The sequence below is a fragment of the Zingiber officinale genome, chromosome 2A (genome assembly GCF_018446385.1).
Source record: "Zingiber officinale cultivar Zhangliang chromosome 2A, Zo_v1.1, whole genome shotgun sequence".
Lineage (NCBI taxonomy): Eukaryota > Viridiplantae > Streptophyta > Magnoliopsida > Zingiberales > Zingiberaceae > Zingiber > Zingiber officinale.
This window is the reverse complement of record NC_055988.1, coordinates 175438870-175451751: the sequence shown is the minus strand read 5'-3', so window position 1 is coordinate 175451751 and position 12882 is coordinate 175438870. Positions and strand designations below refer to the sequence as shown.

General features: G+C 37.4%; 1 pseudogene; it reads left to right on the top strand.

The window, feature by feature from the left end:
• The first annotated feature begins 10537 nt into the window (after positions 1 to 10537).
• Positions 10538 to 12649, top strand: LOC122044300 (annotated as a pseudogene).
• Positions 12650 to 12882: the final 233 nt, after the last annotated feature.

The following is a 12882-nucleotide window of genomic DNA, read 5'->3' as shown; positions in this document are numbered from 1 at the left end:
AAATATCTTTCCTATCTACAAATAAGGAAAGAGATCTAATCTCTTTTCTTAATCTTTTGTAAAAGAGATATTTTAATTTTAATTCTCTCTAATAAATTATATCTTCCACATAAGAAAAAATTTAAATTAAAATTCTTTTAAATTTAATGGGGGCCGGCCACCTAAGCTTAGGTTCAAGCTAGGGCCGACCACCCATGAATCAAGGCTTGGCCGGCCCTAGCTTGATCCACAAGCTAGCTTGGCCGGCCCCCTTCTCATGGGTATGAAGGTGGGTATAGGTGGGTATAGTACTCTATAAATAAGAGGCTACGATACGGACCGAGAGGAGGAATTGGTTTTGGTCTCCCGATAAAATTAAGCATCCCGTGTTCGCCCCGAACACACAACTTAATTTTATCAATAATAATTCATTCCAATAGAGAATTATTATTGAACTACCGCACCAATCCCAAATTACATTTTTGGGCTCCTTCTTATTATGAGTGTGTTAGTCTCTCTATGTTTAAGATGTCGAATGTCCACTAATTAAGTGAGTTACTGACAACTCATTTAATTAATATCTTAATCCAAGAATAGTACCACTCAACCTTATCGTCATGTCAGACTAAGTCCACCTGCAGGGTTTAACATGACAATCCTTATGAACTCATCTTGGGGACATTATCAACCTAGATTACTAGGACACAGTTTCCTTCTACAATCAACAACACACACTATAAGTGATATCATTTCTCAATTTATCGGGCTTATTGATTCATCGAACTAAATCTCACCCATTGATAAATTAAAGAAATAAATATCAAATATATGTGCTTGTTATTATATTAGGATTAAGAGCACATACTTCCATAATAATTGAGGTCTTTGTTCCTTTATAAAGTCAGTATAAAGAAAACGACCTCTGATGGTCCTACTCAATATACTCTAAGTGTAACGACCACCCTCCTTACTACTACTCTGAGGGTGACCGCTACTGATTCGACTAACTACACATAACTGATACTACTTACTTTAAGACCAGAGATACTTTAAACTAATGGAAACATATCACATATCAGAATATGTCTCTAAATAGCAGCATAAAATTTTCTTGATACATATATTTTTTTTTCTTGCATTTACTAACAGAATATAGTTATTCATTCTACAAATTAAAACTACTGTTCATCAGTTTCATACAACCGAACATCACATGCAATGCTTCAATAAGACAAAAACTCATATAACAATACTAGCATGCAAAGCAGTTACCAAGAAAAATTCCCAAAATCAGCAAGACCCTTGTCATGCTGCATTCATCACCACAGGTATCACAAACGAAGAATACTGAGCATAGGAAACATTAACAAGGAAACAAAAGAACTCATGGAAACATTAACTGCCAATAACAGTGAAACGAAGAATACTGATACTGAGCACAGGTCAATAATAGGAAACGAAGAATACTGAGCATAGTAACCATAGGCATTAACAAGGAAACATTAACTCAACAACAGTGAAACCTTAACTGAACTCATGGCAGATTAAAATTCCAGCAGTAACAAAAGAATACTGAGCATAGAAAATTACTAGCTGTTCATATATCTACTCACTGCAATTTAAATGATCTCACTACAGCAGAAGTTAATTCATGTGACAGTTTCCATCAAAGCAAACTCATATAGAATATTAGCATTCACATAAGACTACTGAGCATTTTAAACAAATCCGAACTTCATATGCAACTCCTTTCATAAAACAAAACTCTCACAGAATGCTAGCATGCACCCAAAACATACTGAGCATCTAACAAAATTCTTAGCATGGCAATGTAATTCTACTATGGCAGAAATCAAAAGAGCACTAGCAAGCAACATTTCCAAACTCTTCTAGCAAGATCCCAAGCTTCCATAAACAGCCACACACACACATATCATCAATGTCTCCTTGCCGCCTTCTTTTACACCACTTTAGATTTTCCTTTATTTTTATCTATATCTGCGGTAGGAGGAAAAAAAAATAGTATCTATAAGCCAAAAGCTTAGTAAGTGCTTTCTACTCACAAAATCCGATAAGGAATGCATAAACATAACTGAAAACAGGGAGTACATGCTCAACATGAAAATAGCAGATAGAACTACATCATGCATCTCTAAAGGAAACAACAATTTAACTTGCTAAAATTTGCAACTTAGATAAAAGAACTTGTTCTGTTTGTTTCCAAATTAATACTTTTTGTAACACCCCTAGAAATCCTAGATAAGAAAGTAAGGATAATGAGAGTTTGAAGGTAGTGAAAAGAAGGTGTAAATATTCTAAGTTGAATATTAAGATGGGAAGGATTTAGATGATTAAAACTTTATGAAAGAAAATAAAGTTGAGAATATAAATCATCTATATTTATAATACATGGAATTAATGTAAACAAAAGGAAGGAATATGAGATAATATATATGTGTATGAAATATTTATGCATAATGCATAATATGGTGATATATGAATTATTATGTACAAAAGAATATCAATAATATGTTAGAAGAGAAATAGGATTGAACCTTTGACCTCTTGTAAGGAACATGTATAGGATATCAAAGGGGATAGGAGAATTATTGATAAGGAGAGAAAGGAGTAAGTAGTTAAGAATAAGAAAGGATTCTTTTTACTTAAAAGGAAAAGGAAGTAAAAAGAAGTAAAAATATACATAACCAAGTTTTGATCCTTGGTTCTCTTGTGGATGCATGCATATGTTAACCAAGTGTGATAGGAGAGGATATTGTAAGAGGAGAGATAGGAATTTTAATTAAAGGAAAGAAAAAAGAGAAATTAAAGGAAAGAAAAGAGAGAACTCAAGAAGCATTTCTCTAGAATATTCTTATCATTAAAGAGGAGAAATAAATAAGGAGGATGAATCAAGTCAAGTTTTCCTCCCCTCATTTTAGTATAAATAGGCATGGAGGGGTGGCTTCATCCTCAACTCACTCTCCTCCTCTTCTCCTAGAGGTGCCGAGACACTACCTCTTTTCTTTCTTTCTTTTTGTTGCCGAGCAACACAAGAGGAAGAAGCCTCCTCTTCGTCCTCCTCCTCTCCACCAAAAGACCTAGCCACTTCTTCCTCCATTGGTGCCGAGCAAAGCAAGCAAGGAAGAAAGGTCCACAAGCAAGTTCTCAACTCTAGGAAACTTAAGCAAAGAAGGTAAGCTTCCCCTCACCTGTGGTACAAGGCTTTTATGTGATTTTCGGATTTATAAGGATTAGAAAACCTAGGAAAGAATTTAAGAAAATTCGGCTAAAGAAAAGGTTTTCAAATCTAGGATGATTTAAACAAGACCTCATTTCATGATAAGATTTTCTATGCTATGTAGAAGGATTCTTTTCCATGATTTTATACTGATATGATGTATGATCAGAGGAGTATCTAACCCTAGGATTTAACCAAAAATATTTTAAAGAGGCTAGGAAGATTATTGTCTAACCAAACTAGTGCAAGGTTCCTTCTATGAAATGCTAAGGACCTTTCTATGGTTTTCTTGCTTGGAAGTTAATTGGAACCAAAAGAAAACTCACTTGTATGCTTCAGACCAGAAAGGTTAAGGGTTAGAAAGACCTTCAAAAATTTAAATAAACATGCTCCTATGATAGGATATAAAGTTTCTTAAAGGGTGTTCACATTGCTAGAAACTCATGAACTCTTTTTAGGGTTTTTCGGCCATGATAAAAGGGATAGCTTAGATTAGCCTAAACAAAAATATTAATATGCTCAAGACCTCTGTGATATTATGATATGAAAGTTGATTAATGCTCTCATGTTTAATTGGAATGTAGAAAATTAGTTACATGATATAAGACATGTAAGATCACAAGAGTCCTAGCTTGTTTATGATCCAATTTTGTGTATGATGTTCTTAGTAACTTTTGCCATGATATTTACTTAGGCTTTCCATGCTTTAGGCCACTTAAGAAACCTAGCTTAAGGACTGGTAGGTTTCGGCCATGAAGGAAAATAAAAGAAAAATGGAAAGAAACCTAGGAAATGCTATACATAATGAGAAGAAATGAAATTATGTTATGTAATATGCCATGATATGTTATAGCATAGGAAATGCTATACATAATGAGAAGAAATGAAATTATGTTATGTAATATGCTATGATATGTTATAGCATAGGAAATGTTATACATAATGAGAAGAAATGAAATTATGTTATGTAATATGCCATGATATGTTATAGCATATGAAATGCTATACATAATGAGAAGAAATGAAATTATGTTACGTAATATGCCATGATATGTTATAGCATAGGAAATGCTATACATAATGAGAAGAAATGAAATTATGTTATGTAATATGCCATGATATGTTATAGCATAAGAAATGCTATACATAATGAGAAGAAATGAAATTATGTTACGTAATGATATGTTATAGCATAGGAAATGCTATACATAATGAAAAGAAATGAAAAAAGAAATGCATGAAAGATTGTTAGGGACATGATATGATAGTTATGCATGATAAGTTATTTTTGTATGGTTTGTACCAAGGGTGGGCTCCGTAAACGCCCCGGGGTCGATGGAGTAAGACTCGGGCCTCGTCAGTAATGGGCCTCTGAATGCCCTAGGTCGATGGAGTAAGACTCGGGCCTAGTATGTATGCATGGTAGGGTTCAAGACTTGCTACCTTGGACCTACCTATGAAGCGCGCGCATTATGTATGTGGTACAAACCGGGATCCCCTCTAATGATGATATTAATTTCAAGTACTTATAAGTATAAGTTTTCAAATTCATGATGCATTGCCTACATATGTGCTTGAATTATCTGATGATTAGATATAATGTCATGTGATATTATGATATGAATATGAATATGATACCCTTGTATGTCGTATGCTTATGATACCTCGCATGATATTGATATGCAATGATATGAATTCGGTTTTAGTGAGTAGGAAAGGAACTTACTGAGCCATGAGTGCTCATAGCTTACTTTCCTTGTACCGCAGATATAGGGGAAAGCTGGATATTCAACGGAGCAGCAGGAGGAGCAGATAGTGATGTGTGTGGTGGTGACTCGGCAAGAACGATTCGGACAAATTAATATTTTTAGTTATATGATCAATATATGCACATTCGAACTAATCAGAATATGTGATATCATGCTTATTTAAATAAAAGGAATGATTTAAAATTTTCCGCTGTTATAGTATAACTAAAGCATGTACGTAAGTAGTATAAGATCGTAGTGCCGCCCTTGGGTAAGAAGGGTGGGCGTTACACTTTTATACTTTAAAATAATATTCAACTTTACTTGGGCCCGGCATTGTACCACTTTGCGCGCCTTTCTTAATGAGAATTGAGGTAGCTAATCCCAAAACCATTAAGACACTTCTAGACCTTATGTCTAGGGGCAACTTGGAGCCCATCCCTTGGACCTTGTGTCCGGTACATGCCCTTTTAAAAGTAAAATACTTTTCTTTATATCCTTCTTTAAATACTTCTTGTAATAAAATGCCTTGGCATTTATTTAAGCACTTAGTGTGCTTTGATTCTAAATTCTGGAATTCAAGATCAATTTGTGACCTTAGTCTTACTTTGCTTGTACTTCTTACATATATACATTATGCAAGGGATTCTAAAACCATATGCCACTAATATATATCTGGATATATTCAAAACAACTCAATCAGAAATTTGAAGCCTACATGGTCTTAGCAAATAAGTTTGATCAGGCTCACGGCAGTAACAGGTTCCAAATGACAAGCTTGTGAAACTAATTATTTTTTAATCTTAACCATTCTTTAATCATGCTGTGACTGGAAAGAAGCATAGCTACTTAGACATGCTTGTAATGTAAGTAAATACATCTAGATAAGCATGCTATAACAATCCAAGAAAACACTTAACAATCTGTCCGTGCTAAAAAAAACAGCAAAAGACTTGAATCAAAACTCAAACCGAAATGCTAGCAAAGGTTGGAATCTGGACAATAGGCTAGGGTGAAGGGCTGTTCTTGTTCATTACACAACAACAAGAAAATGCAAATAAACACCCCGAAAGCTACTCCTACCGCAGGTGAGAAGCACTTACATCCGGTTCTTGGACTTACAATCCGAAGGAAACGCTCTAGGGTTTCGGTGGAGCTCCGATTTCTCCCTTTTTCTTGTGTTTCCCGAGCTCCCCTTGCCGGAATGGTCACCCACGCGTGGAGACCGGCCAGAAAATGCCTCGCCGACGTTGAGAGGAGGAAACCCTAGCCTTGGCTACGGTTTTCGCCCGAGAGAAGAATCGCGCCGTCGGGAGAGAAAAAGAGAGGAAAAGCTTAGGTTTAGGTCACGGAAAAATCACTTAACCCTTTATAACTTAGTTTTAATTCGATTCCAACTATGCTTAAATCTATTTCTCTCCATACTAGGTTAATAAAACACGCGCAGCCCAGTTGGTTAGTCGGCTCTCAACCAACCAAGGGTCTAGGCTTCGAATCCTTATCCGCGCACCTTTTTATTTTCAAAGTTTATTTTCGATTTCTAAATATCGCTTAACTATGCTATAAACTTAATTCTTTCCTTATAAGGTTAACAAAAACCTTGTAGCTCAGCTGGTTGGGCTGGGTTCGGCTGAGATTCGGTTCGGGTCAAGGTCTTAGGTTCGAGTTTCCCCTTCAACGTTTTTTTTCAAAACTTCTTTCTTTTTGTGACCTTACTAAACGACCTCCAAAATTTGCATAAAAATATTCTAAAAATTCCTAAAAATCTCTAGAATATTTTAAAAGTATTTCCAAATATTTTTATGGACTTTTAGAACTTAAAATAAGGAAAATTGGGTCGTTACACTAAGTGTACTAGTGTAATTATATAGTTAAAATAAACTAATACCTAATTACACTACGACCTTCCAATGGTTTGTTCCTTTCCATCTTGGTCGTGAGCTACTGTTTATAATTTATAAGGTACTGATAACATCATCTTCTGTATATGGCACCACATATTATGTTATTTACAATATAAATTAATTGAACAACTACAACTAAATGTAGATAATTTGACCAAATATGATTCTTTATTCAAAATAAATGTTTACAAAAGCTTAGGCTTTCAGTAGACACTCTAACAATCTCCCACTTATACTAATGACTAAGCTGCCATATCTTCTGCCATACATCTAATTCCCATTCCCTCCACATGCCGATCGAAAGCTTTTGCCGGAAGGGCCTTAGTGAAAGGATCTGCCAGGTTATCTGCTGATACAATCTTGGCGATGACAACTTCTCCTCGCTTCACGATATCTCGTATCAGGTGGTACTTACGCTCTATATGTTTACTTGCCTTATGAGCTCGTGGTTCCTTCGAATTTGCAATTGCTCCGCTATTATCACAATAAATTATGATGATTTTGGGCAAACCAGGAATCACATCTAAGTCCATTAGAAAGTTCCTGAGTCATACTGCTTCTTTAGCCGCCTCAGAGGCTGCTACATACTCTGCTTCCATGGTTGAGTCTGAAACGCATTTCTGCTTAACACTCCTCCATGCTATGGCTCCACCTCCTAAAGTAAACACATAGCCTGATGTAGACTTACTGTTGTCCCTATCTGATTGGAAATCTGAATCCGTGTAACCCACAAGGAGCAAATCGTCTGCTTGGTATATTAGCATATAATCTCTAGTCCTTCTTAGGTACTTTAATATATGCTTTACCGCAGTCCAATGTCCTTGTCCAGGGTTACTCTGATATCTGCTAACCATGCCCACGGCAAAACAGATATTAGGTCTCGTACATAGCATTGCATACATTAGATTTCCTATAGCCGAAGCATAAGGAACTGCTTTCATGTCCTCTATCTCCTTTGATGTCTTCGGAGACATCTCTTTAGATAGAGCTACTCCATGCCTAAAAGGTAAGAAACCTTTCTTGGAATCCTGAATGCTAAAATGAGCAAGGATTGTATCTATATATGAAGATTGGGCCAGACACAACATTCTTTTCTTGCGATCCCTTATAACTTTGATCCCAAGAATGTGTGCACAATCTCCTAAGTCCTTCATATCAAATTGTTTGGACAACCATACCCTTACGTCCGATAATACCTTGACATTGTTGCCAATTAACAAAATATCATCTACGTATAGTACAAGAAATACCACCACGTTTCCGTTACCTTCTTGTATACACAAGACTCATCCGGACACTGAATAAATCCATATGACTGGATTACTTCATTAAACCGGATGTTCCAAGACCTTGAAGCTTGCTTTAGTCCATAAATGGACCGATTTAGCTTGCACACCAGATGCTCTTTTTCTTTTTCAATAAACCCTTCTGGTTGCTTCATATGGATGTTCTCTTCAAGACTTCCATTAAGGAAAGCTGTCTTGACATCCATTTGCCAAATCTCATAATCCATATGAGCACCAATGGATAAGAGTATCCGGATAGACTTAAGCATGGCTACCGGTGAAAATGTCTCCTCATAATCGATTCCCTCTTTCTGAGTGTACCCTTTCGCAACAAGCCTAGCTTTGAAGGTTTCTACCTTCCCGTCTGTCCCTCTTTTCCTTTTGTAGATCCACTTGCATCCAACAGCTTTTACACCATCAGGTGGTTCTACGAGCTCCCAGACCTTATTAGAGTACATAGACTCTATTTCAGAATTCATTGCCTTTTGCCAAGATGCTGCATCTATATCTTGGAGTGCTTCGTCATATGTTCGGGGATCAGGTTCATGCTTACCTGGGATCAAGTCCGAAGACTCTCCCAAAAACATGAATCTATCAGGCTGCCTAACAACTCTCCCACTACGACGAGGCACAGTCTGTGGTTGTGTATCATGTGTGACACGTGTTGCAGTCTCTTGTGGTACTTCATCTTATACTGCTGGTACTAAGGTAGACGTGTCCTCTCTAACAACTTTGTTACTGGGCTTGTGATCCATTATATAGTCTTCTTCTAAAAATTGGGCATTGGTGCTAACAATGACCTTCTAATCTTTAGGACTATAAAATAAACCACCTTTCGTTCCTCTGGGATACCCTACAAACACGCGAACTTCTGTACGAGATTCTAACTTATCAGCATCTGGTTTCAGCACATGTGCTGGACTACCCCAAATCCGAATATGTCTTAGACTGGGCTTTCGCCCATTCCACAATTCTGTGGGAGTAGAAGAAACTGATTTAGAAGGTACTAAGTTCAGAATGTACACTGCTGTTTCCAGAGCGTATCCCCAAAACGAATTTGGTAATTCTGAATAACCACTACAAGAAAAATCCTCATAGACATCGGTGGAACAACAACAGTTTTAAGCAAAAACCGATGTCTTTGAGTATTTTACACCGGTTTTTTCAAAAACCGGTGTCTATGAGCACAGATTTTCGCTCATAGACATCGGTTTTTTAGCCGATGTCTATGAGCGCCTTTTTTTTGTTAATAGACTCCGGTTTTTAAAACCCGGTGTTAATGAACCAAAAAAAAATAATTTAATTTTTCCACCAGCCAAAATTTACAATATTTCGCAAAATTCCCTCCAAACTTAAACCAATATCGCGCCCCTTCTCTCACCCTAAATCTAAACCTAAACCTCCGACCATCTCTCAGCCTCATCTCCCTCTTCCCCTACTTGGATCTCTTCCCCTTCCTGGATCGATGCCCCTTCCTTTTCCTTCCTCGCTCGATTAGGATCAAAACCACCTGCTTCGGTCCTAAACAAAATCGCAGCATAAATCGTTCCTGCCTCCTCGTCCAATCCTCTCTTCCTCCTCCTCCTTCCTCTCTTCGCTCTTCCCGGCTAAGGTAGGGGCCGACGAGATCACATCAAAGTACTTGATTCATTCGATTAAGGTTCCCGTTCGCGAAACCAGTTTCTTTCGATCGAGGTGATGGTGGACGTGCAGATGGGGAGACGGAGACCTTCGCGTTCCAGGCGGAGATCAACCAGTTGTTGAGTCTCATCATCAACACCTTCTACTCCAACAAGGAGATATTCCTGCGCGAGCTGATTAGCAACGCCTCGGATGTGAGACATCACTGCTTTCATGTTGCTGCTCCCGTTTTTTTCCCCTGTGTTGTCGTTGCTGAAGCAAATCGTGTGACTGTAGGCACTCGATAAGATCCGGTTCGAGGGTCTCACCGACAAGAGCAAGCTGAACGCCGCACCTTGTCGCACGGTCTGGCACCAAGGAGTTCATGGAGGCACTAAACCTCTTCCAACTCGCGTTGCCTCCCTCCCTCAAGCGCCGGTGAAGATTCAGTCGATTGCCCAATAAACATCTTTTCATGTGGGAGGACGAGTCAGTTATGTGATGGCCTGAAGCGTCCCGAAGATCCGTGGGAGGATGGACTAACGTTGTCGTTGGGTTCCAATCGCACCTCTTCTTTCGCCGCTATAGTTACATGGAATCTAGAGGTCAAGGAGTATTTTCACATGATCTCTGAAGCTGAACGCCATATCTAGATTTCTAAATTGCCCACGCATCCTTTTTCCTATTTTTATATTCGTTCGAACACTCTTAAATCCACAATTAATGCAGTTATTGAGAAACTATAAGTGCCATTCTAAAGTAATGCAACAGGTACAAGTATCTGAAGAAAGAAGACAAGGTCATCCGTGTCCTCAGCCTGGTCTTGAACAGGTTGTGTTTGTTGAAAGTTCTGAACCACATATGCTTGAGGCGGCATTATTCCGTTAGAAACGGATGCAACTGGCGCTACTTAGAAAGCGTTGGATTATCATAATCTGGATTACGAAGACGGTTTGTAGGATCTCAGATACTCAAGGATCTGCCACCAAATATAGAATAGTCAGCTGATAGAGCACCGATGTGGCTTGGATTGGCCGGTAATAGGATTTTTCACTGGCAAGATAAGTCTGCACGTCTCATGGTGGCATTTATCTTTTGTGCTTTTATCCTTTTTTCTATATTAATACTTATATCACCTGGTAGTTTATCCATCTGCTAGATGGATTCTTTTCTCTACTTATAGAGATTATTTTCCTATCAAATTATTTCGCAAGCATGATAATTGGATTTCATTACTTCATATGCATTACACTTGCTTGCATTAACCTTGAGAAGCATGAATTTCAAATCTAGATGCTAATTTGTAAATCTTGAAAAAAGCATCAAAATGCTTGTCCAGAAACCATTGCGCTACTATTTTTTCTGGTGAAATTGGGCCTTAGTCAAGCTATGTATTGGTTGCAGTAACCTTCTGATCACTTGGAAGCTATTGAAACATTATGAGTTTGGCAGCTAGTGTTATTCTCTATTGTTGTTATTATTCTCTAATTGTTCCTCAATATGCACTATATATGTTATCGACAGAGAGTGCTCATTCCATAATAAAATGTTTGGTTTGTTTAGCTAAATGCAAATGTTAATATATCGATCATTAGATTATTTATGTGGAAGCATGTGAGAGTGGCAGTATCTTTGAAGGTTTAATGCCAGAAGACCTTAATGTATATGTGACAACAACATCCAATGTTGTTGAAAGCAGCTAGGGAACTTACTGTCTTGGGATGGATCCTCCACCACCACCACCGGAATATATGACTTGCCTTGGTGATTTGTACAGCGTTGCATGGATGGAAGACAGGTTTGAGTTTTATACCTAAACAAGTCATATCTGTTGTCAAGTTCAAAAGGTCTAAACATTTTATTGCATTTTATTTATTTTTTTTCATGTTAATGGGCTGACATTAGATTGTTTGGTTCCGCTAAGGAATTTTTTTTAAAATGTATTTCCTTCTTCAGTGATTTTGTTTCTTTTGAGATGAAACAACAAAGAGGCACTGAAGTACAACAAATTGGATTAGAGCATCGAATCCAAGTTCAATTGTTGAATTTTCTGATTAGTAACTTAGTTTTAATTACAAGATGTTAGTGCATTACAGAATAGCTACACTTTTAAGTCTTGCTAATGACATAGCTTTATTTGTTTAAAATTTCCCCAAGAAAATTTTGCTTCGGACATTAAATGCTTTTTACCTTTTACTCTTCTCAAAGCCATAACTTGGTCTTTCTTGAAAAACTTTGTCAAAAAATTAGCGTGTGGTTACTGTTGTCACAATAACAGAATGTAAATTTTACTGCTGCAAAAGTCATATCTTGGTTCTTAATTTTGACACAGCCTGGTGTGCTAACTCATTTAAAAGATAAAAAGGAGCCAGAACTTCCATTTGTAATGGTATTCCTGTTTTTAAGGGTAGAAATCCTCCAAACATAGGAACCTTTTCAATATGATGGCATTGCTAACCTTCTAATTATATTTATGGCAGTGAGAATCACAATCTAAAGGATCGAACTCATCGGCAATCTAATTTTTGGATCAGATGTTGCACCTTTAGTCCTCAAAACCATGAGGCCATCTGGTCAGGCTCTGGTTGATGATTGGGTTTGCTTGAAAACAATGGTAAATATTGTGCTCTAGCGTATTCATCTTCACAATCTATTTTATTAAACATGACCATGTGTTAACAAAAAACCTTAGGTCCAAGCATCGAGTTGCATTGTGGATCGCTCACTCAATATGGCATGAAGTATATGCGAGCTTTCGCAAACATATGTAACAAGGGTGTCTCGAAGGATGGGATGGAAGAAGCTTGTGGTAATGTCTGTGGAAGCTACAACTCAGCTAAGTGGAGTCCCTTTATCCATGGCTACAGTGCATGATCTTGTATCTCAAAATTGCACGTCTAGTGCAATGTAAGCTCATCAGTGCTCATACATAAATATATACACACTGGCAGTAGGAATAGTCATATGCTTACTTAAACTTGTTCAAGGGTGTTGTTTCAGATAGTTATATGCAATTTTGAAAGCTGGAAATGGTAAAGATGCAATTTTGAAAGCTGGAAATGGTAAAGATGCAATTTTGAAAGCTGGAAATGGTAAAGATTCAGTAT